Consider the following 25,990-nt stretch of genomic DNA (forward strand, 5'->3'; position numbering starts at 1 on the left):
GAATACTGGTTGTCAGGGTAGCAGCTGCCCTGTCTCCGAAGTCCGGAGTTGACGCTGGCTACAGTTTCAATAAACAAGCCAGGTTGTTTTTTGAAGCTGCAGCAGCATCACTGGGACCTCGGCAGCCAATGTTTCAACTTGGATCCCTAAGCTGCCGTCTGTAGCCCTGCCTCCTCCCCGCCTCCTCAACTCCTAAAAAAGTCTGCTGGGGAGGATGAACACACATCGCCCAGCAGACTGCCGCCCGCCCTCGCGAACCCCCGCCCTCCAACTCCTGCCTCTGGCACCCTGAACGAGGCCTCAACCACATTTCTGTGGAATTAATGACATTCATACACTATACTAGGGGTGCGCAAACTTCTTGAGCTGCGCCCCCCCTGCCCGGGAGCCGCAGCGTTTACGACCCCCCCCCTTTCCAATGAGTCAGTGTCAAATGATGTCGCGGGTCATGTGATGTCACGTGACTCCACCACAACATTTGATATGCGTTGCCATGGCGACGCATCGCCAAAGACCCAGCAGAGAGCAGGTAAGTGAGGTTACAGAGGCCTCACGCCTCCCCCGGCATTTAATTGAAATCCTGTTGGGAATAGCGCGGGGCCTCTGTAACTGCCCGCGCCCCCCCTATAAATTCTCCCGCCCCCCCAGTTTGTGCACTGCTTCACTACACTGTAGGTAAAAAGCAGTGTTATAAGAGAGAAGGATATAGAATGGAAAAACAACACTTGATCTGATAAGTGGATTCTATAAGGAGCTTCACCAGGATTCAGACTATCTTAAAGGTTTCTCCTCTCAATACTGAAATCAGTCCTACATCTGCTCCAGCTTACATTGTAGATAGTAACATGGTAGAACAGGTTAAAAAAAACGATTTTCCATCGAGTTCAACATTTCTCAAATGTAATCGTCAGAGATACTCATCCTATATTTGTTTTGATCTAGAGAAAGGGAAAACTAAAGAATCTCAGTGAAACATTTGCCAATTATGTCTCATAAGGGGAAACATATATTTCTTCCTGATACTATTGGCAATTATATTTTCCTATGGATCAACATCCTTCAAAAGTCATATTAGAGAGAGATCATTTACTTATATACCCTCTACGTGGAGAGATGTGTGGACACACCTGAGATACCTGTTAAATATGCTAATTTAAATAATTTTAATATATTTTGCAAAGATAAATTAGCATATTTGCCACTATCATTGTAAGAGGTCACTCTCTCTGCTAGTCGGTGCAGCAGAAGAACCATGAATAATAACACTTTCTATGATGCTGTACTTCCACCTGCAGATCGTGTTATTCAGTTTTATTTAAGTAATAATCCCCGAAGAACAGGGCATTACTGGCCAATAATGTCCTGGCTGGAAGAGTTGAAGGCCTGAAGCGAAGCCGAGGGACTTTAACCCAGCCAGGGCATTATTGGCCAGTAACGCCCTGTTCTGAAGGGATTAATACTATTATAGGCTTAATTTAGGCTTTTTTTTTTATAAATAATAGACACTTTTGTATAGTTATATAGATTTTTTTATTAAAATAAAATGGTAAATACATTAAAACACCTATATACACTTACACTGCAGGTATCTATATCCACACACTGCCACCCCCTCTGTGTACACACACACACACACACACACACACACAAACAAACTGCAGCTACACACACACTGCAGCAACACACACACACACACACACACACACACACACACACACACACACACACACACACACACACACACACACACACACACACACACACACACACACACACACACACACACACACACACACACACACACCACACCTCTTGTAGCAGCAGCAGATCTGGCTGGGAGGACACATGCTGCAGTAGCAGATCTGGTAGGAAATACACTCAGACACGCTGCAGTAGCAGATCTGGCTGGGAAGACACAGACACACGTTGCCGCGCACCGCAAAACCAGGGCGCTGGGAGGGAGAGGGAGGAGGGATGAATCACCGCCATTTTTTTAAAACTTTTTATTTATTTAATTAACTTTCTTCCCTCCTCACTCCCTCCCTCCCGATCAGGCGCGCGGCAGCCATTTAAAAAAAAAATTAGCGCGACCCCGTTACTAACGAGGTGGTCTCGGGGTGGACCCCGAGGACCGCGTTATAACGGGGTTTACCGTTATGGTATGGTATTCGAAAAGATAACTGCATTTCTCAATGATAATATCAATAATTTCCAGAGGGCATGGGATCCATGGTTCTCAGTGGAAAATTCCCTCACCCACAATAGAAATCTACTAACTCTCTAAGGCCTCGTTCAGGGTGCAGACTTCGGAGGGAGGGCGTGCTGCCGTGCGAGCTGCCGTGGGACACAATGTATTCAAATTGAATACTGGTTGTCAGGGTAGCAGCTGCCCTGTCTCCGAAGTCCGGAGTTGACGCTGGCTACAGTTTCAATAAACAAGCCAGGTTGTTTTTTGAAGCTGCAGCAGCATCACTGGGACCTCGGCAGCCAATGAAATCATTCTTGAGAATGATTTCAAGACTGCAACTTGGATCCCTAAGCTGCCGTCTGTAGCCCTGCCTCCTCCCCGCCTCCTCAACTCCTAAAAAAGTCTGCTGGGGAGGATGAACACACATCGCCCAGCAGACTGCCGCCCGCCCTCGCGAACCCCCGCCCTCCAACTCCTGCCTCTGGCACCCTGAACGAGGCCTCAACCACATTTCTGTGGAATTAATGACATTCATACACTATACTAGGGGTGCGCAAACTTCTTGAGCTGCGCCCCCCCTGCCCGGGAGCCGCAGCGTTTACGACCCCCCCCCTTTCCAATGAGTCAGTGTCAAATGATGTCGCGGGTCATGTGATGTCACGTGACTCCACCACAACATTTGATGTGCGTTGCCATGGCGACGCATCGCCAAAGACCCAGCAGAGAGCAGGTAAGTGAGGTTACAGAGGCCTCACGCCTCCCCCGGCATTTAATTGAAATCCTGTTGGGAATAGCGCGGGGCCTCTGTAACTGCCCGCGCCCCCCCTATAAATTCTCCCGCCCCCCCAGTTTGTGCACTGCTTCACTACACTGTAGGTAAAAAGCAGTGTTATAAGAGAGAAGGATATAGAATGGAAAAACAACACTTGATCTGATAAGTGGATTCTATAAGGAGCTTCACCAGGATTCAGACTATCTTAAAGGTTTCTCCTCTCAATACTGAAATCAGTCCTACATCTGCTCCAGCTTACATTGTAGATAGTAACATGGTAGAACAGGTTAAAAAAAACGATTTTCCATCGAGTTCAACATTTCTCAAATGTAATCGTCAGAGATACTCATCCTATATTTGTTTTGATCTAGAGAAAGGGAAAACTAAAGAATCTCAGTGAAACATTTGCCAATTATGTCTCATAAGGGGAAACATATATTTCTTCCTGATACTATTGGCAATTATATTTTCCTATGGATCAACATCCTTCAAAAGTCATATTAGAGAGAGATCATTTACTTATATACCCTCTACGTGGAGAGATGTGTGGACACACCTGAGATACCTGTTAAATATGCTAATTTAAATCATTTTAATATATTTTGCAAAGATAAATTAGCATATTTGCCACTATCATTGTAAGAGGTCACTCTCTCTGCTAGTCGGTGCAGCAGAAGAACCATGAATAATAACACTTTCTATGATGCTGTACTTCCACCTGCAGATCGTGTTATTCAGTTTTATTTAAGTAATAATCCCCGAAGAACAGGGCATTACTGGCCAATAATGTCCTGGCTGGAAGAGTTGAAGGCCTGAAGCGAAGCCGAGGGACTTTAACCCAGCCAGGGCATTATTGGCCAGTAACGCCATGTTCTGAAGGGATTATTACTATTATAGGCTTAATTTAGGCTTTTTTTATAAATAATAGACACTTTTGTATAGTTATATAGATTTTTTTATTAAAATAAAATGGTAAATACATTAAAACACCTATTTACACTTACACTGCAGGTATCTATATCCACACACTGCCACCCCCTCTGTGTACACACACACACACACAAACAAACTGCAGCTACACACACACTGCAGCAACACACACACACACACACACACACACACACACACACACACACACACACACACACACACACACACACACACACACACACACACACACACACACACACACACACACACACACACACACACACACATACTGCAGCTACACACACGCACACACAAACTGCAGCTACACACACACTGCAGCTACACACACACACACACACACACACACACACACACACACACACACACACACACACACACACACACACACACACACACACACACACACACACACACACACACACACACACACACACACACACACACTGCAGCTAAACACACACACACACACACACACACACACACACACACACACACACACACACTGCAGCTACATACCCATACACACTGCAGCTACAAACACACACAACACACAAACTGCAGCTTCACACACATACAACACACAAATTGCAGCTACACACATACAACACACACACTGCAGCTACACACACATAACACACACACTGCAGCTATACACACAATACACACAAACTGCAGCTACAAACACACACACACACGACACAAAGAAACTGCAGACACGCTTCCTTTGCAGCTACACACTCTCTCCCTCCGTCCCCAATTCGACTGTCTGTCAGCTCTGCTGCTGCTTCCTGACCAATCCCCTGCCCTGTCTCAGAGCTGCTCCTGCCTCATGACCAATCCCCTGCCCTGTCTCAGAGCTTTTTTGACAAAAAGAAAAGCTGATTGGCTGGAAATAAACACTTGGCACACAGCCAAAAATTCCGGGCATTACTGAATGAATAATGCGCGGAATTTTAAACAGAGAGCAGGGATTTCAGTAATGCCCGGAATTTTACTGCTTTAGCCTATAATCTGCATTATATGTTTGAATTCATTAACCTTGTTTTTTTCTATCTCCTTTCTCCCTGTGCCAAATGTAAGAATATGAATAATAATGATGGTCCAGGGTAGGAAGGGAGCGATGGTCTCAGGAACACCCCAGGAAAAATAATAAAAAATAATGGTGCAGAACAATAACACAATATTGAAGCAATCGAATCTTGGCTCTGTATAAATGCCTACTTACAGCAGGTCAGTGTTTAAACAGCATAGATCTTAAACAGCAGGTAAATGTTGATCGGGACAGCAGATAAGTATTTGCCCAGCAGTGGCAAAAGCTCGAACAGATGATGGTGCAGGAGAAATCCCACTCGAGTAGGTATTCATGGAAAACAAGGGGAGACCATGGTATAGATCGAAGGTATAAAATGTATAAATATAAAAACATATAGGAAATGTACTCACAATAAGTACATAGGACATGTACACATAAGGTTTTACTTGAGGCAGTAGAGTGCCGGAACAGTTGGAACGCTTGTTGCTTCACCTCCCAGTGACTCCCGTCGGATCGTGGTGGATAGCGTCTGACATCACATCCGGTGAGGGATTGACGACTTCCGGTACGGTAACCAGGGAAGCGGGCAGCAGGGCAACACAGCAACTCCGGCGCCTTCAGTTCAAAAAACAGCTGTACAGGCTTTGGACGGCTCTACGCGTTTCGCTGTGCACAAGACAGCTTCCTCAGGAGCGAATGAGACCCCTAGTGGGTGCACACCAATATGTAGTGTGTATAATTGTTCCAATTAATTAATCTATCAGATTTCACACAGGTTCTCCTATTAAAGGTAAATAACTCTGTGGTCAAATACGCCGCAACATTAATAAAATACATGACTAAGAGAGATAGTAAGTAGTTCAGCCATAATGGCTTATACATAACATATAAAATATCGATCCGGTGACTCATGGGAAATGGGAGAGAGAAGAGAGAAAGAGAATGTCAGTTGGTCAAGGAAGGCAAACCATTTTAAGGATTATCAAATTACAAATTCTCAATAGACATATTGCAGTCCATAAAGTGGGTATGCAGCATATAAGTGCATAAACATAGGGGAATGGGAGGAAAAGGAATGGGAGAGGTCACAGTAGGGAGGCAGGTATCAGATGTAGGGGATATTAAGACAGTGTGTATTATGGTCAGGTAAGGAATGGTGCTAATTCAAAGTCAGCATTGAGACCATTGGGTATGAGGGTGTTAAGTCTGTGAATCCAGAACTTTCTTCTTCGGTTTCTAGTACGTTGTCATTCTTCCTTGCCCTCCCTAGCAGTCCACCCTGTTACAAAAACAAAAAAGTGAAAGCAGGGTAGCATTACCTGCTAGTCTTCAGTTAAGTCCCTGTGGGAACACAGCTCCTTGCAGGGTTAAATAGGAGAGACCTCTGAAAGCAATTGGTGCCTCCTTTTGCTACAGTATTGCTACCTCCTGCTGCCTACACGCCTGTTATTAGTTAGCTGACTAGTAGCATAAGCTAAGTACCTAAACCTAGGGTCGAGCTCCATTTCTCTTCAACTCTTTCATTATTTAGCTCCTCAATTGCCTAATTCTTTGTCCGGCATGTACACTCAGTCACAAACTCATTCATTCTTTTTTCCTGTCTCTTGGGGTAATACCCAGCATACATCTCTCCATACTTTTTTGGGTTGTCTGAAGCTTCTGAATTGTCTTTCGCATTTAGGGCCCAAGTTTCACATAAATACGTTAGCACTGGCAGAATTCACTAGTCAAAAACTTTCTTCTTGTGGCACAATGGAATGTTCCGTTGAAATATGATCTTGTTTCTCCCAAATGCGCTCCCTCTCATCTTCATTCTCCTATTGATTTTATTGGAAAGGTTCCCACACATTAATACTTCCTGGCCAGGGTAGAAATAGTCTATTCCATTTATTTCGAATCTTCAGTACTGCATTTCTGAGATTCATATGGAGGGCCACTTTCTTACTTGCTTTGGGGAGTTCTCTGATTTGTTGCTGGAGAACTTCTGGACTTGTGGTTGAAATAAAAATCTCATCTGAAAATCGTAAGTGACTCAAATATTCACTGTTGATTTTGATTACCTTTTCTTCCCAATTCTGTTTCGAATAGTTCTTTAAGTTTTTCTATAAAAACATTGGTGATTTAGAAAGCACGAGATAGTGTAGAATGCACCAAAGTGACGTGCCTACGTCACGAAACGCGTTAGGAGAGGAGGAGCTTGGTTGGTTCCGTCGATAGGGGAGTTCCCTAGAGTTGTGGGAGACGCGCATGAGGTGACGTCACAGGGCAGGTGCCGGATCGCAACACGGAAGGCAGAGAGACCACACTTCTTGGTGTACCCCGTGGATAGGTGATACAAGTGCTGGCTGCAATCCTGGGCAATTAGGAGAATTCCCACAAGATGCAGACGGCATTATAGTGCTGATTTTAAACACATTTTTTTATGTGAGTATTCACTTGGCTGTGTTAGCCGTTTTTAATAAATTGTTTGGTGCATTCTACACTATCTTGTGCTTTCTTAATCTCTTTATGGGGCCATCTGTGAGCATTGTTGGGGTCATCTGACATCACATTGAGAGGGAGAGCAGCTCACATGGGATTCGTGACAGCAGCCAAGAAGTGGTTAAAGCACAGATTTTCTCCACTGCACTGTCCTGAGAGTTATTCTGTAAGTAGGCATTATCATTGTCTGCCTAAGTGTGTTTGAGTCCAGAGTTACTGCGCAATGGAGTGTCTGTTTTATTTCTCCTAGGAGAATCCGTCAGCATCTGCATATTTCACCATTTGGATATCTCAGGGGAGGTCATCCCATAGGACTTTACCATCTTATGGACTTTACATTATCTCATGGACTGTGTAATCATTAAGTGCCAGGTATCCCTATTTGCCTTTATATACCGTATTGGCCTGAAAATAGTGCTATGTTTTTTTCCTAAAAATGTCCTTCTGGAAACTGTACTCATATTATATGCGCAGCCTGACACCTTTTATTTTTCATGTACAACACCTTCAAAACTTTATGGTCGTATTAGTGTAAGCCGTACTATATTCGGGCCAATACAGTAGATAAAATTCCTTTTTTCTAAATCTTTCAGCTTTATCTCACTTTCCTTTTTCTCTTTGTCACTTGCACTCTTTCTTTCGCTCCCATTTAATATCTTCCGCTCAATCGCTCTTACTTTCATACTCACCCATTTTCATTTACTGATTATAATATCCCATCATTCACTCGTCCTGCTTTTGCTTTCATTCTTTTAAATACATTTTTATTATTATAAACTCCATATTATTGCTCCTTTTTATTTCATGGCTTCCACCTCTGGTGCTCTGATTCCAGCGCTAAACATCTGTCCTGTCCTCTGTCAGAATCACCCCAACAGACTCTAATTGACCTGTCAAAAAGAAAAATAGACCTTAGGTCCTTTGTATAAGGGGTTCTTTGCGGGGAGGTGGCGCTACCTATTGTTGAGCGCCTCCAGGAAGCACCCCAGTCTCTTACACACAGCTTCTCATCGAGGTCCACAACAGCATGGACACCGAAAAAAATAAAGAGGTACAATTTGGGGCTCTGCACTACTGTACAAAGGCCCCCTGGAGAACAGTTAATTTAAACATGTATGAAAAAATGCTGTGGCAACAGTATTTCCTGATAAGCTGCAGTATGACTTTTATGCCGATGTGCTGGAGTTTGTGCCACTGTTCTTGTTTTTGTTTTTGGTGCTCACTGGGCAGATACATCATGACAGAAACATATTACAGACCTCAGTCTGCAGTTTGTTATTGGTGAGTATGAAAATTGCCCAACTGTTTGGGAATTTCCCAAACTGACTATGTCCTGATTTAACATGTACTGCCTTTACCAATTTAAAAGTTGGAAAGCTGTGTGTTGTGTACCATATTGTTGCTTCATATGTTGCCCTTTTAAGAGTAGTAGCTAATTGCTCTTTTGAAAATAATTACTCTCTCTAGAGCAGGAAATGAAGATGTCAGGGGTTTGTCTAAAGATGCATGTGAAACTGTTCCACTGTTAGAAAAATAAGTAAATCCTGCAAGATAAACTAAGGTTTTTTTCTCTTTTTGAGCTTCCCTTTCTCACTACTCTTCCACTTTTCTCTTATGTGCTTCCTTCTGGTTTTAAACCATGTTCTTATTAATGACATACATTATTTATTGAATGTCAACATATTGCAAACGTATTACTATAAGTGGAAAGAAAGTACAAATAAATAATGACAAAATCTGCCGAAAGAGAGGAAAAAATAGGAAGGACATACAGTAGGTTGCCCAAGTTGCATGGTACCACAAGCTGAAACTAGACTTTCTTCTCAGTCGAGAGTGATAATGTTATGAGAAGATGTAGTACAGAGTTTGTGGAGTAATAATAATAATAGCATGTTCTTGTATAGCGCTGCTACTTTTACATAACGCTTTACAGAGACATTTTGCAGGCACAAATCCCTGCCCCGTTGAATTTACAATATATGCTTTTGGTGCCTGAGGCACAGGGAGATAAAGTGACTTGCCCAAGGTCACAAGGAGCTGACGCTGGGAATTGAACCAGGCTCTCCTTACTTCAAACTCAGTGTCAGTCAGTGTCTTTACTCACTGAGCCACTCCCTCTGCTCTAGTAAGCTAGTAGAGAGGTACTGTAGTTAGTAACTGTAGGTCAGGAAACATGTCCTAATTATATGTGGCAATTAAAGCAGCTAGACTTCTATTTCCTAGAGAGCACTGAACAAAGTGGGGGAAAGGGCATATAGGAAACGTGTGGTAGGAGAAAGTGGATAGAAGAGTAAACAGTTGGTCAGGGCGAAGAATAATAACAAAGAAGAGAGAGAGAGTAGTGGTATGATATATTGTATTGGACTAACAAGTAGTTAATATGTTACAAGCTTCTGGTATGGCAGAAATGAAGAAACAAAATATGATGTACAGTGTTTGTGAGAGGGATATCTGGTTACAATGGATGTTAAGAGGAAGTGGGAAATAAGATAAGGTATCAACTGGTAGCCTGGTATGAAAATGTACAGTAATGACATATAAGCCTTTTCTCTATTGAAATGCAAAAGCGGCCTCGACAATAAGGATTACGTGAGGGGGAAGAGGAATGGTACAAGGCGGCAGTGTATGTGAATACATATTTATACATACACAGGTTTAAGGCTAAGGCCTCGGCCATGTTACGTGCTTGCTGGCGGGAGCGCTCTGAGGCGCGCTCCCGCTCAGCACTGAGCCCCTACAACCGCAATTAGAGCGGCTTTAGTAGGGGCTCACCTGCGCTTCCGCGCGCTTGCGGAAGCGCAGGTCTTAGGGGAATTTTAAATTCCCCCGCTTGCCGGCGCGACAGGCCGGTCACGTGAGTGGTTCGCCCAATGATGGCGAACCAGCTCCGTGATGTCACTGGCCCGCCCCCGGCCAGTGACGCACCCGCCCCCGGCCCGCCCCCAGCCCGCCCCCTGACGGCTGCTGACAGTGCGTGCGGTAAGCAACCGCAAGGCCAGGGAAAGCACACGCTTTCCCTGCGCCTCAGCACGCCTCAACACGCCAGCAGGGAGCATGGCCGAGGCCTAAGATGTCCAAATACATGTAGCCAGCTGAGCATTTGGAATGAAGAGGGGAAAAAAAGAGGCTTCCAGATTGTGTGGAAGGTAAGCAGCAACTGTAAATAGCAAATTGAGTGGTGTGAGACGGTAACTCCCAGAGAAGGGGAGGGACTCAGGTGAAATATTTCCCCTTTTTTTAAAAAGATATAGGGTCCTATGCTAGTAGCCTTCATAAAAAGTCTCGCTGAGCCTGTTGCGCCACCAGTTTTGTCAGTGTAGCTATCACGGTATCCAGAAAGACTCTGAAGACTGGCGATAGCAAAATGCCCAAAACTGGCGATGAGCAGCGATGTGATATTTTCCTCTCTCAAAAGTTCTCTCCCGTGGATCTGCAGCGATGTGGGCGGGCCAGCTGCATAGAGAGCTGCACAGAGAGAGCTGCCACTCCCTGCGCATATCTCGCCAGCAATCGCAGGGTTTTAATAAAAAATGTAATACTAGTGTACGTGAGCAGGGGGTCTCCGGAGCAGAACCACATTGATTTCAGGTCCGGAGACCCCCTGCTTCCCGAGATACAGGCCCCTTTATGGGGTGCCGGTATCTCCTGTGCATTTAAATGTCCCGCGTCACGTGACCAGGACATTTAAATGCATAGGAGATACCAGCACCCATAACGGGGCCTGTATCTTGGGAAGCAGGAGGTCCCCGGACCTGAAATCAATGCAGGACTGCTCCAGAGACCCCCTGCTCTCGCACACTAGTATTAAATTTTTTATTAAAACAGCATCATTACCTTAGCGGTTAACCGCCAAAGCAATGAAGGGGTTAAACTTCAATAGCCTGATTATTGGGGGCAGAGAGGGTGGATGAAGTGGGTAGTGGCCCCTTGGTGGGTGGTTAGGCCTGCCGGGAATGTTGCGGGAGGAGTTAAACCCTTCACTACCATAGCGGTGGAAACCGCTATGGTAACGAAGGGGTTAACCAGTCCCGCACATCCCCCCGCCCCCTTTTGGCTACTACCCCTTCATCCACCCCTCTACCCCTAATAAAGAAAAATAAACACAACAAACCAACTACCCACTTCCTCTACCCCCACCCCCCCCAACACATACAGTACAGCAATTTTCACAATTACTATTATCCAAATATGGATAATAGCTCAAATGCCCATTCTAAATCAAACATTAGCCAGCCAGCATAAATAAAGTAAATACAACTTCTACTTACCCCTGCCATGATGAAGGGCATCCTCATCACCATACTCCAAGTCCATGTCCTCCATTGGCAGCAAGAGTACAAGAAAAAATACAATCTAATGGCCCCTAACCCCTTAATCACCATAACGATTAATAACCGCTATAGTATCTTAGGGGTAACCCACCCTCCCCTGCTACCCACTCGAGAGGCCTACCACCCACCCAAGGGCCACTATACCCTCTATCCATTGATTGGCAAAGTGGTACATCATACCCATATAATATGGGCATGATAAGCCACTATAGCAGTCAATGGTCAACCTATAAAAAAATCATCAGGCCGAAAAATACACAACAATTAAAGAAATACACAAGCACCTATACACCACAACAATAAAAGAGCTTAAAAGCCTCATCTACACATCAATAAAATTATTTTAACACCAAAACCGCAAAAGAATAAAAATTATGTTATACCAAAATACTAGAATACAATTAAATAAACACCTAACCATGGGTGATGTGAACTTGACTTTATTTAGCCAGTTATATGGGTTAGCCTTATCAGTACGGTAGACACTAGGCGCCAATTTTCCCTTTAGATTGGGTGCCTTTTTAAAAATAATTTTAGGGTTATCAGGGTCATACTGTATCTACCAAAAATTGGATCATTTTTCAACCAATCCGATGTTTTGTTCCTATAGCAACCATTTACAAAGTCACACCTCATTCCCCTTCTGAAACAGCATCACCTTTTGGAGCCCTGCCCTCTCTAGCAGTGAGCCAATTGAATCTATTGCCTGCCTGGTCACATGATCTTCCTCACAGAACTTTGGCTGTCAGTGCAGCAGAAGAGGACCCAGGATGCATTTAGTGAACCCCGAGCCAAATCTTTAGCGATCGATTACAGGAGAACGGATCAATCAGCAATTTAGCTAATCTCTTGTCAGTGTGTAGAATGTATTGATGCACATATTGAATTAATTTTTTTTTTAAACGACAGCTTGAACAGCAGCTTTAAACCCAGGGAGGAGGGGTCACCAAATTTAAACCCAGGGAGGAGGGGTCACCAAACTCCAAACAACTGTTACCAGTTAACAATTACCAAATACACAATCCTTGCAAGCTCTAACCCCAGAACCCACCACATCATATCATATATATATTTGTGTCAAAAGGAGGGCTATTTGTCAACTGGTAACAGTTGTTTGGAGGTTGGTGGCCCCTCCTCCCTGGGTTTAATCTTATCCCACCCCACTTTTTAAGTAGCGTGTTTTTCCATGTACCTGTATAGGACAGGTCTATTGAGACCCTTCTCCCTCCACTGTAGAGGTAAATGAGAATACGTGAAAACACCTCGTGGAGGAGAAGGACGCGATGCACCGCCGTGCTAACAGATTGAAGGCTGGTCATGTGACTTGAAAAAACTTTAATATGTTAGCACGGTGGTGCATCGTGTCCTTCTCCTCCACGAGGTGTTTTCACTTATCAGTTACTTCCGGTCGCACGCCGGGTTGCTGGAGCAGCCGGATCTTCCCTCACCGCCGGTCATAGACCGCCCTCACGACAGACGAGTCGTTCGAGGGTTGGCGGTGCTTCAGATCAAGGAGACAGTTACGGGCACGGCACCGACGGCTATACCTGGGTGAGTCCTTCAACTTTAATCATATAGTGCTCCGGGGGAGCCAAGTTATTGTTAGAGACTGCCTTTACCAGGTTAGCCTTGCCTAAGACCCACTATATATTCATTGGAACGGGCTATTATCCAGCAACTGATATACTTCTGGAGCACCTAATTGGTCCACACATGTGTACCTGTCTTTTCGTAAATGAGAATACTCACAGGTAGTGTTAGGACCTGTAAGAGGTCATGCTGTGACGTGGCTGTAGGCTTATAACGCTTTGGCCAAAGGGTTTTACTAAATGCCCCTTACTTATGAGAATACAAACATTTAAGTCTTTAACTACGTATTTTTTTGTCATTTGTTTTATACTAAACCACACTGATTGCTGATCGCTGGAACCTTACCAAATGCTTAAGAGATTCCCCTACAAGGAATCCAGAATGTCTGTTTCTGCCAGAACCTTTCCTTTAATTGCCACCTTAGTGATGTTCTCCATCAAAACCCTGTCCAATTCACCTTCCTGTCTTGAGGTCTGTATATTCCCCCAGTGCAAACAACAACCGGCTCACCCATTTATACGGTTACCCAAGATGTCTCCGTCTTTCCTCCAGTCCCTCATGTTAAAGTAGATTTAATGTTGTTCTTCACATAAAGTGCTACTCCCACCTTCCTTTCCATCATGTCCTTTCTAAATAAAGTGTAGCGTGGTAAAGCTACAGTATGTCCCAGTTCTGAATATCACTGTATCATGACTTAGTAATAGCCACAATATCCAAATCTTCCCTTGTCATTATTGTAGTTAGTTCTGGAATTGTATTATCCAAACTATGACATTTGTACACATTATTTTATTTATTTATAAAATGTTTTACCAGGGAGTAATACTGTACATTGACAGTTACCACTCGTTTTCAAGTATGACCCGGGCATAGAGTTATGATGCCAAATACATGTTTACAAATACATAGTTACATTAGTGACCAGGGTATACATTATATACAAGACTGCATGCACAGTTAAAGATAATATATTATAGGCGTAAGTACCAGTAACAGACCAGACTAAAATGTGAGACAGCTTTAGTTTTGAAAGAACTTAGACTGGTGGCGGCCGTGAGAGTCTCCGGTAGATTGCTCCAGTTTTACATAGCCCAAATACTTGTATTACTGATTTTCCCAATCACACCACCAGTTTCTACCTGTGTAGTTTATTTAATAACAAATCCAGAGAATTTATTGAAACCTGCCTCTGCACTAAAATATGATAACGTTTGCTAACACTTTTGTTATCTGATACTCAGACTAGATAAGCAGTACTACCAAGAAAAAAAATACAATTCTTACTCACATTTTTGCAATGAGCATAGAAACTCAGGATTCCTTCTTTACATCACCAATGTTTTGTTTATCAGAAAGCAGTCCAAAGGGGAGTACATTTAGTAAACTTCTTATTGAACATTAGTGAAAACTCTTTCTAATACCTGACTTTTCCAGTGGATATAAAACTAAGAAGACTATTACTGTTCGTATAGTGCAATTGTAACAATGTGCCAATGAAGACACAATTAATATTTTCATAAAAGAACAAGGTAAATAAGGAACTAGAGATTACCGCTTGAAAAGGGAAGCTGGAATAAGGAACAGTTTCTAAGTGCAGTTCATGCAAAATACAGTATATCACTAGTAGGAGCCACATTTAGTGTTGTAACACCCCTACCCCCGGACAAAGAAGAGGGGCCACACAAAACAGTTCCAAAGTGTGTGTGTGTGTGTGTGTGTGTGTGTGTGTGTGTGTGTGTGTGTGTGTGTGTGTGTGTGTGTGTGTGTGTGTGTGTGTGTGTGTGTGTGTGTGTGTGTGTGTGTGTGTGTGTGTGTGTGTGTGTGTGTGTGTGTGTGTGTGTCAGGGTGCTGGAAATCCATCCAGGGCTGGTATGGTGAGCAAAATAACTTTGTCGAACCTTATTTAACTTCAGGTTAACAACAGGACAGGGTTTCTTAGGTTACTAGATATGTACATTCAGGTTTCCTCAAACATAAGGTTTGTAGATGGATAGCTCTTTTGCAAGCCTTTCTCCACTGCAAAGGACAGAACTGGAAGCTTTCTTCCTGTAAGTCCCAGCAGTCCCGCCCAGGTCTCCTTGCTATGCCTTGCCATAAGAACCTACAGTACTCCCTACTGTGGCAGGATTCCTTTAGTGCTGAGTCTCTGTGGGCCCCTGATACTGGGAAACTTGCCCTAACTCTGAAAACAAATAGGGCAAGGAGAGCCCCTGAGACCCCCTCCTCTTGTACCTCCTGGGATCTGAGGAAAATATCCAAGTCCCCGAACATGTATAAACTTGGTTTCCACCCTTGTTACTGGGCAGAAAGGAGAAAGCTACTTTAACTAAATCATCCTCTAGTCTAAAGAATTGATCTTTAGAAGAGCTGAACCTTCTAGAAAGGAAATAACTGACCAATCACTGAGCTAAGCAACCTGCAACATAAGATTGGTTACATGAAATTGGTTACATGGAATAAACTACAACTAGGGCCTGTAAGGGATTTAACCCCCTAATGACCTGTAGGGACCAGGCCTCACTAGAAATACTTTCAGCATTCTCCCAAGGGTGCTACAGGGTGATAATTGCTTTTGAATGAAAATGACCAGTATCATTCAAATAGCCTTTTGCCATATTCAATAAACAGTTTTTGCAAAGCAATGCAGAACATTTTTTTTCGTTTCACAAAGATTTCTCATCTTTTTTTCAAGATAAAATATAGATACACTTTTTGTTAAACTCTGGTACACTATAGTGTCCTAATGAATAAATAAAGGAAATGTATATAACAAAAGACAAAATTCCAAAATGCCACATTCAATATGGCAATATATATATAGTTAAATACCTAATTGTTTGTCTTCTCATAAGTAAGGGTCATTTAATAAAAGTCTTTGGCCAAAGAGATATAAGCCTGCAGCCACGTCACGACTAATATGCAGGGTTGCCAGCACTCCGGGTTTGACCCGGAGACTACGGGTTTTGGTGACATACCTCTGGGCCGCAGGTTTACCCTGTTAATCTCTGGGTGGCAGTGGGGTACGGCGGTGACTCCCGGAATTCTCCTGTATCTTCCCCTGCAACTCCCGTAAACATGGCTGCGTGGCGTGAGGTGACGCCGGGTTGCCATGACAACGGGACCCTATGTGATGTAAAAGCGTCACATGACGCCCGTTGCCATGGTAGCGCAACACTGCGTGAGGTCACGTAGCGTTCCGTTGTCATGGCAACGCAGCGCCATTTGCCACTGCGCAGCCATGTACATGGGAGTTGCAGGGGGAGATGCAGAAGAATGCTGGGAGACGCCGCACCACGCCGCTGGTAAGTGAGAATATTTTATACATTTTTCTCCAGGTTAGTCTCCTGTAGAAGGTGGCAACCCTGCTAATATCCTGGTCCTAAAATGAACAATATATATTGTTTGTCCTATTGGATGTAGCATTGGGAATTTTTGTCTTTTGTTATATACATTTCTTTTATTTATGTATTCATTATGATAAAATAGTGTTCCAGAGTTTAACAAAAAGTATATTAATATTTTATCTTGAAAGATGAGAAATCTTTGTGAAACAAAAGAAAATGTTCTGCTTATAACTCTTTGGTCAAAGAGTTTTACTAAATGACGCTTACTTATGAGAAGACAAACAGTTAAGTATTTAACTATATATATTTGTTGTCATATTGGATGTAGCATTGGGGATTTTTGTCTTTCTTGTATACATTTGGTCACCCCCAGTAGCACTCCTTTTGACACTAATATATATGATATGGTGTAGTAGGTGTTGGGGTTAGAGCTTGTGAGGATTGTGTAGGTTGGGATAAATAAAGACCCCCGATTTCTGTAATGTTAATGCTAATCTGTAAGGCACCTTACGAGCTATCCAAGTGACCACCCAAAATATTGCATATTTTTATGTCTGGAGGCAGATAAAATAGACAACTTTACTATGTTTATGTAGCCCTCTTGCCTACGCTCTAGAGTGACTAATGGTACTGTACACACCTGTTGACTCAAGGAGATCTGGGCCTCCGCTAGCTGGGAGCCTGGGGTAATAGTTATAGTACTGGCAGCGCCTCCACTTACCAGGATCCCCAATGAGTAAGATTCCCCTGGCAAGAACAATAGCAACACACATATAACACACAATGTATTCTTAACCACTACTTGCAATATAACACCTGTGGCTCGGCCACTCTCATAAAGAGAAATGTCACTGTCCCGTCACCGCGTGCCCCCACACCGTGTCCATATAGCTAAAGATATGTATATAGGCTCAGTCCTTTGGTCACTCCACCTAGTGTCCCCAAAGAGTGTTCCCTAAGGCGGGATCAGCGCCTGTTGACCGGTGTTGGTGCACTTAGTAAATACCTTCCGGTTACTGAGGTGACCGGCAACAACTTCACAAAGGATCCGCTGATCCAGCGCAGTCTCTCACGAGTAGTGGATGATGCACAGCAGCCTGGGCCCAAACGACTGTCACCAACCACAGCTCCGTGACACTGTGTCCCTATTTGTCTATGCAGTAAGAGGGCAAGTGTCGCTACCAATATAGGGCGTCCCTGCAGCACCACAAGCTATGGTGACTCAGGGAATACACTAGGGCCTGATGGGGAAATCTGTCTACGCAGGTGGGTCACTGACCCACTGCAAACACATTACCTCTCCCCTTGCTCCTCCGGTCCCCTCTGGCTAGCGTGGTCTCTCCCCCACGCTTCCCTTTCCTGCCTCTCGCAAATCCTGTACTCCTATTTGCTCCCTGGCATCAGGTGACTTTGCTGAGGCTCCTGGGGGTTGTAGTTTACTTGCTGAGCCTCTTCCCATTGGCCGCCTGTTCGCACTTGTTTGTACTGCTCATGTGCAAACTCTCTCCGCTCTGACAGTCACTCCTGACTATTGCGCAACAACATGGCGGCGCCCTGTGCTGTCGGGCCGCTGCGGAACCTTCCATACACTTCCTCCAGATACACCCTGCAGCGAAGGTAGAAGCAATTGAGACATCCCTACATTCTCCCCTTCACAGAATCCAACGGCCCCGCTTGGGAACGTAACCATACATATTACACATTAAAACTGTATACCTGCGAAATACCTCTTATCCAGTATACTCTACATGAGGTTATACATTTCACTGAACATGCCAATCACAGATCTCACTTTATGGCGAGCCCACTGCTGAGCCTCATAATGGGGTGCCCCAAATTGATCGTAGGCCATCCTCATTGGAGATTGACCAGTTCTTAGGCTTCTGCGAAGGTGCTCTTCTGTTACTCCCTCTGGAGAGTAACAAGTCTCACTTGGCAAGTCAAACTCTGCCCTTGAGGGGCTCAAAGTGTCTGTACAGTCTTTTTGGGGCAGAAAGCATGGGCTCTGTGGATCTAACGGCTGGCTCATTGGAGTCAGCGTGTCTGTCGTTGGACCAAGGGGCCCTTTACCTGTAGCTCCTTCGGGAGATGCCCCCACGGTCGAAAGGCCCCTTTGAGAGGTTCCTTCCATAGGATCCTCAGAGGTGGCATTTACTACAGTGTCTGGCCCATCCTCTGTACTATCAGAGTCACCATCGAGTGAAACAGTGGGCACTTCCAATTCATTATCTCCTACTTGAGGTATGGGGAGGAGATGGTTTCTATGCCATACCTTTACCCGGCCGTCTGAGTCTTTGATGCGGTATACCGGGAGGCCAGGCATCTGTGATTCTACTTCATACACACACTCTCTCCAACGGTCGGCCAGTTTGTGCTTTCCAGGGATACCCAATTTGCGAAGGAGAACCGCATCCCCTGGGCGGATTTCTTTATGTCGCACTTTGTGATCATAACGCCTTTTATTACTTGCATTTAATTGCGCCGCTGCCTTCTCGGCCAGTTTGTATGCCTGCTATAAGCTGTCTTGTAATCTCTGCACATATTGAAAGTGTGTCCTATTGGATACCCCATCGGTAGATATCCGCAATCGCACATCCACTAGCCGAGCTTCTCGTCCAAACATTAGGAAGTACGGAGTATAACCTGTAGACTCATGTCGAGTACAGTTGTAAGCATGCACTAACGTCTCTATGTGCTTACTCCACTCCGTCTTCTGTGGGCCCGTCAGGGTGCCCAACATGTGGAGTAGAGTTCGATTTAAACGTTCGGGCATAGCGTCCCCTTCCGGATGGTACGGAGTAGTTCGTGACTTGGTGATGTTCAGCAACTTCAACAGTTCTCGAATGAGGTTACTCTCGAAGTCCCTGCCTTGGTCAGAGTGCAATCGATTCGGCAGTCCATAATGAATGAAGTATTTCTCCCACAGCACTTTAGCCACTGTCACCGCCCATTGGTCCTTGGTAGGAAAAGCTTGAGCATATCTTGAATAGTGGTCTGTAATCACCAGTACATTCCTGATACCCCGGGTGTCGGGCTCGATGCACAAGAAATCCATACACACCAGATCCATGGGACCTGAGCTTTTCAGATGGGCCATGGGGGCCGCTCGGGTCGGGAGTGTCTTCCTCTGTATACAACGAGTGCACTGCCTACAATGTATCTCTACAGATTCTCTCATTTTGGGCCAATAGAATCGATCACAAAGTAGCCCGAAAGTTTTATCAATGCCAAGATGACCATGTTCATCATGTAATGCCCGGAGTACCATGTTTTGTAGAATCTTGGGCAGGAATAACTGCCGCCTGTCGGGATGATTGTGGTACGGTATGACCCGATACAATAGACAGTTGTCCAGTTCAAATTTTCCGAGCTCCTTCATTAATAGGGCCACCAGTTCTCTGGGAGCTCGTCTAAGTAGGGAGGGGTTCTCTTGTTGCAAGGCTTGACGAACTAGTTCAACCACTGGATCTTGAATCTGATATTGCACCAATTCCTTCCAGGCAATAATCTTATCTTCAGTGATATTCATCCCAGCTGGATGTCGGTACGCCCTAGGAACTGCTATGGACTGACACCCTAGTGAATCTGCTTTTCTTAACTCCGAGAACGCTACTCGATCGTCAACTACGGCAGCTAGAAACACAGCGCACGTATACCAGGCCCCGGGATTTCTTCCCACACTTCCTCGTCGGTAGTAGGGTGGAGCCCCGGTCTTCGAGACAGAGCGCCTGCCCCTATGTTAGTAGGCCCGGGCTTGTACTTGAGATTGAATCGATAGTTTGCCAGTGCCGCTAGCCAACGGTGGCCTGTCGCATCCAGTTTAGCAGAAGTATTGATGTATGTCATCTGGTTATTGTCCGTCCTGATCTCAAACTGCACGCCATACAGGTAGTCATGTAACTTATCCACGATAGCCCACTTGAGGGCTAGGAACTCCAATTTGTGGACGGGGTAGTTCTGTTCGCTTGGGGTCAAACTTCGACTAGCATATGCCACCGGGCGGAGTCCAGTGTCATGTTTCTGATGCAACACGGCCCCCAAGCCGTTAAAGCTTGCATCCACATGCAGGACGTATTCTCGGTCAGGATCTGCATACGCTAACACCGGAGCTTGGGTTAGATTGGTCTTCAAGGCTAGGAACGCCTGTTCGCATGCAGGGGTCCACTTGTCCCCAAATGGTGCTTGAGCTGAGGTGGCTTTCCTCCCGGTGTCTTCAGGGTATATTTTTAGAAGATTGTTAAGGACTTTGGCCTTACTTGAGTAGCCCTCCACGAATCTTCGGTAGTACCCACAGAACCCCAGAAATGACCTCAATTCCTGGACGTTATCGGGTCTCGGCCAATTCACCACAGCCTCTATCTTTCCAGGATCCGTAGATATCTCTTCCGCCGATACAATATGGCCCACATAAGTCACAGACGTGCGGCAGAACCGGCATTTGTCCATGGACAGCTTAAGTCCCTCGCTGCTGAGTTGATCCTGCACCTTCAACAGCCGTTCCTCATGCTCCTCCAGCGTCTTCCCGAACACTATGATGTCGTCCAAGTACACCAGGCATTCCCGAGGGTTCATATCCCCAATGGTCTTTTCCATCAGACGCTGGAAAGTGGCTGGCGCCCGCATATTCCTTGAGGCATACGCGTGAACTGGTAGAACCCTAAAGGGCAGATGAAAGCTGTTTTCTCTTGATCGTCCGAATCCATGGGCACCTGGTAATACCCAGACCTCAAGTCCAGCACGCTGAACCACTTATGCCCGGATAGCGCATTCAGGAGGTCCTTGATTCGCGGAAGGGTATACTGATCGGGTACAGTATGATTGTTCAAGGTCCTATAGTCCACGCATAGGTGTACGGTCCATTCTTCTTGCGCACTACTACAATCGGTGAGGCATATGGACTGCGTGATCCTTGGACGATACCGGCCTCCTCCATTTCGTTTAGCAGCCTCCTCACATCTTCCACATCTCGGGGTGCGATGCGTCGAGAACGCTCGCGGAACGGCGTCGTGTCGCTCAATCGGATTGTATGGCGGGCACTACGACTGCACCCCACATCCATATCGCTAGTAGAAAACACTTCCCATCGGGTTTCCAGCTTGGTCTGCAGTCTTCTCTTCCAATCCTCTGGCAGAGGCGAATCTCCGAAATTGAACGACAACTTCGGGGTCGCCGCATGAACGTGGCGGCCGGGCGTCTACCTTCTTCCTTTCCCTCAGATTCGGCCCGGCTGCTGCCTGTGATCAATGACCATGGGGTAAAAGGAAAGGTTTCTCACGTATACCCGAGTTCGGTGCGGAATTTTACCCACTTCTTTACCGAGGCCAACACCTTGTAGCTGAGCTGCTGGTCATCAAGTACTGTACTTTCCAAATAGAATTGTCAATCCTCCTGACGTCTCGCAGGGTAGTGACACGCTGCGGTCATCATTCTTCCTTCCCCTGGAGAAATCTCTGTCAGCCCATGCTCCATATTATACAGCATCCCATGCTCTTCTTCGGCCGCAATCTGGCCGCAGGCCTCTTGTAACACTGGGCAGGCCGCTAGAGCAAGCAACAGTAGCTCACCCGCTTCCTGCAATTACATACGGATCACGGCTTGTACAATGTCTGTATTGGTCCCCATGATTATAGGGGCGCTGGGATGGTCCTGAGGTTCCGGGCACACTAGCGCTTCCACCTCTATGGGGTGATGCTTCCCGGTATTCAACTGGGTAATGTCCAGGTGCACTCTCACCACACCATCGATAGGGTAGTCTTCATGGCTTAGCCCTCTCAACCTCAGGGAGTCTGCAGACAGTAGCGGCAGCCAATGCAGATGCTGATCGTAGAAGGGTCGATACACTATGGTTACTTGGGACCAGTTATCCAGTAGAGCTGATGCATAGATACCTTCAATGACAACCTTGACCATGGCCGTCGGCCCAATGCGGCTACTCATTGAAGATGGCCCAGGCGCTTCACTGGTTTGAGGAGTACACAACATGGACTTGGCTGGTCGGGTCGCCGTTCTGCGTTTGCCAGGGCATTGGGGCGAGATATGACCCATTCTGCCGCAGCCGTAGCACTGGATGTTACTTCTGAAGGGGCTACTCCAAAAGGCTGGAGAAGATGGTTCCGAGGTGGGACTCCCATGGGCAGCCTCGGGTTCCTCAGGCTCTTCTTTGTCTGGGATCCCGTCCCCAGCTTTTGCCTCTGATTTCTTTGCTTCCTTGGAGGACACCCCCGTCTTTTTGGCCGCTGTCAAGTCTCGCCCCAGCAATACAATCTCATGTGCCTGTACTCGGTCCATCAGGTCATCAAACGACAGGTCTTGTCCCGGCACCAGGTACCCGCTGACTCTTACGGACACTGGATGTAGCGGAAGGAGTCCCCTCAGCAGTTGCTTGGTTCGCAGTGCATCGGCATACACTTTTTGTACTACTTTCCTTCTCACCAGGGTCCAGAGATCCAAGTGTAGACACCTAAGAAAATCCGACACCATTTCCCCTTCTTTCTGGGTCAGGGCATGGAACTTGGCCATCAGTGCAAATGCATCCACCGGAATCCCTGTGGCAGGACGGCCTGTAGCCGAGGTCAGGGAACAGTCCACACGTGTAGTTTCAGGATAAATGAAAATGTTCAGTGGCTTTATTTCTCCACAGCAACATAACATGCGGGTACACTGTCCCTTTAACAAAATAAATCCTGCTCCACTTTGGGAGAAAAACTGACTAATAACACAGCAGACCTATCTAGCAGGCTGGCTGGCTAAACCAGAACCAAACCATAAGGGTACTTTAAGCAGTCAGTAAACAAATGAATAATCCTTACTTTGGTTGAAGTAGTTTTTGGTGAAATCCCTCTGGCTAGCAGCACATCTATCCATGTGCTCTCATCTGAGACAGGCAGCTACTGCTGGTAACAAGATCCTTATCTACCTTGCTGGATCTCAGGTGTGAGCTTACTTCCTGATTACCTACTTCCACCTGAGTTAACCCCTATGAGTGCTGGATGAAGCACTCAGACATATGTTTCCCAGGCATAATTGATAGGGGTTGACTTCACCCTGTCACATACCTCCCCTGTTTGTGTGTGGCTAGTGTCCAACATGGCTGAAGCCCGACCCTCCACTACTTCTCTTGACAAAAAATCAGCATTTCCATGGTCCTTTCCAGGTCTATGCTGAATATCAAAAGAGAAGGGTTGGAGGGCCATATACCACCTGGTCAACCTTTGATTTGTGTCCTTCATGGTGTTTAACCACTTCAAGGGCGCATGGTCAGTGACCAGGGTGAAGTGTACTCCGGCGACATAATGTCTCAAGGCCTCAATTGCCCATTTTATAGCGAGGCACTCCTTCTCAATAACGGAATACCTCACTTCCCTTGGGAACAGCTTCCGGCTGATGAACAGTATGGGGTGTTCAACACCATCAAATTGCTGAGACAGCACTGCTCCCAGTCCTACCTCTGAGGCATCCGTCTGGATGATGAAGGGCTCTTTAAAATCTGGGCTCCGAAGAGCGGGGCCCTCTGACAGGCACTTTTTTAGCATGTCAAAGGCGTCTTGGCACTCCCAAGACCATTTAACTTGGGTCGGGGCACTCTTTTTTGTCAGATCTGTTAGGGGTGCAGATATTTCTGAAAAATTGGGGATAAACCGCCGGTAATACCCTGCTAACCCCAAAAGGGAGCGGACCTGTGTCTTTGTCTGTGGGGTGGGGACTTCCTTTATGGCGGCCACCTTGCTAGCTAGTGGCCTTACTATCCCTCCCCCAACGGCATAGCCCAAGTACTTTGTAGTGGATTTACCCAGGGCACATTTTTTTGGATTTGCAGTGAGCCCTGCTTCTCTTAAGAACGTTAGGACTGCCCTTAATCTTTTTATATGAGACTGCCAGTGTCTGCTATAGATGACAATGTCATCCAAGTAGGCCGCGGCATATGCCCTATGGGGTCGTAGTACCTTGTCCATTAACCTTTGGAACGTGGCTGGAGCTCCATGTAACCCAAATGGCATAGTGACGAATTGGTATAAACCGAGAGGGGTGGCGAAGGCAGTTTTGCATTTGGATTCTTCCGCTAGAGGTATCTGCCAATAAACCTTTTGTGAGATCTAGGGTAGAGATATACTCTGCTTTCCCAAGCGAGTCAAGCAATTCATCCACCCTAGGCATTGGATATGCATCAAATCTGGATACAGCATTTACCTTTCGCAGATCCACGCAAAACCTCACCTTCCCATCTGGTTTAGGGACCAACACGATAGGGCTACACCATTCGTTGTGGGACTCCTCGATCACGCCCAATTCCAACATGTCTATTATCTCCCTCTCTACCAAGTCTTTTCGGCCCTCTGGCAATCTATAGGGACGGGACCGTACTTTTACGCCAGGTTCTGTCTCAATCCTATGGGACACTAAATCAGTCTGCCCTGGCAGCTCCGAAAAAACATCTGGGAACTGGTCACATAATTCTAGTAGGTCTGACCTTTGTTCCGTTGTTAACTGCCCTCCCATGGGAACCTGATGGTCATTGTACGTACTACCCTTTGGAATCTGTGGACCCAAATCCGTCTCTCCTTCCCGAGGGTGGATGAACAGCGATCTCATTGTTTTCCAGGGTTTCAGGAGGTTCACGTGGTAGATTTGTTTACCCTTCCTGGACCCTGGTTGAGAGATCTCATAGTTCACCTCCCCGGTGCGGCGGAGAATTTGGAAAGGACCCTGCCACTTCGCAAGGAGTTTACTCTCTTATGTCAGTAGTAGTAGCATCACTTGGTCCCCAGGTTGGAAGACCCTCAAGTGAGCATTCTTGTTGTACTGCCTTTCTTGACGTTCTTGAGCAGATTTGAGGTTTTCCTTAGCAAACCGACCTATCATGTCTAGGCGATTTCTAAGGTCTATGACATACTGAAGGGTATTCTTGGAGGGGGAGGGCTCCTCCTCCCAGGATTCCTTCAGTAGATCGAGAATACCCCGAGGTTGGCGTCCATATAGGAGCTCAAACGGGGAGAAGCCTGTAGATGATTGGGGAACTTCTCGTACCGCAAACAACAGGAAAAGGAGAAGTTCATCCCAAGCTCGCTTTTCAATGTCCACAAACTTCCTAAGCATGGTTTTTAAAGTACGGTTAAACCTCTCTACCAATCCATCAGTCTGAGTATGGTAGACTGTAGTCCGGACGGATTTTACCTCCAATAACTTCAGGACATCCTGCATTAACTTTGCCATGAAATTTGTTCCCTGGTCAGTTAACATTACTTGGGGAAGTCCTACCCTAGAGAACAGTTCTAACAGCTTGTGAGCAACCTGTTTAGCAGT

At 45.7% G+C, this 25,990-nt stretch overlaps 1 protein-coding gene across 3 annotated transcripts in view; it reads right to left on the reverse strand.

The window, feature by feature from the left end:
* FYB1 (FYN binding protein 1) overlaps nucleotides 1-25,990 on the reverse strand; it is a 159,734-nt gene that overhangs the window by 88,978 nt on the left and 44,766 nt on the right. The window contains exon 1 of one of the 3 annotated variants that reach the window (XM_075588561.1): nucleotides 14,635-14,888. The exons of the other annotated variants lie outside the window; for them this stretch is intronic. The gene's annotated coding sequence lies outside the window, so the exon portion shown is untranslated. Of the gene's footprint in view, nucleotides 1-14,634; nucleotides 14,889-25,990 lie in introns of those variants that run through there. 3 annotated transcript variants of the gene reach the window in all.

Source organism: Ascaphus truei, chromosome 1, assembly GCF_040206685.1.
Source record: "Ascaphus truei isolate aAscTru1 chromosome 1, aAscTru1.hap1, whole genome shotgun sequence".
Classification (NCBI taxonomy): Eukaryota; Metazoa; Chordata; class Amphibia; order Anura; family Ascaphidae; genus Ascaphus; species Ascaphus truei.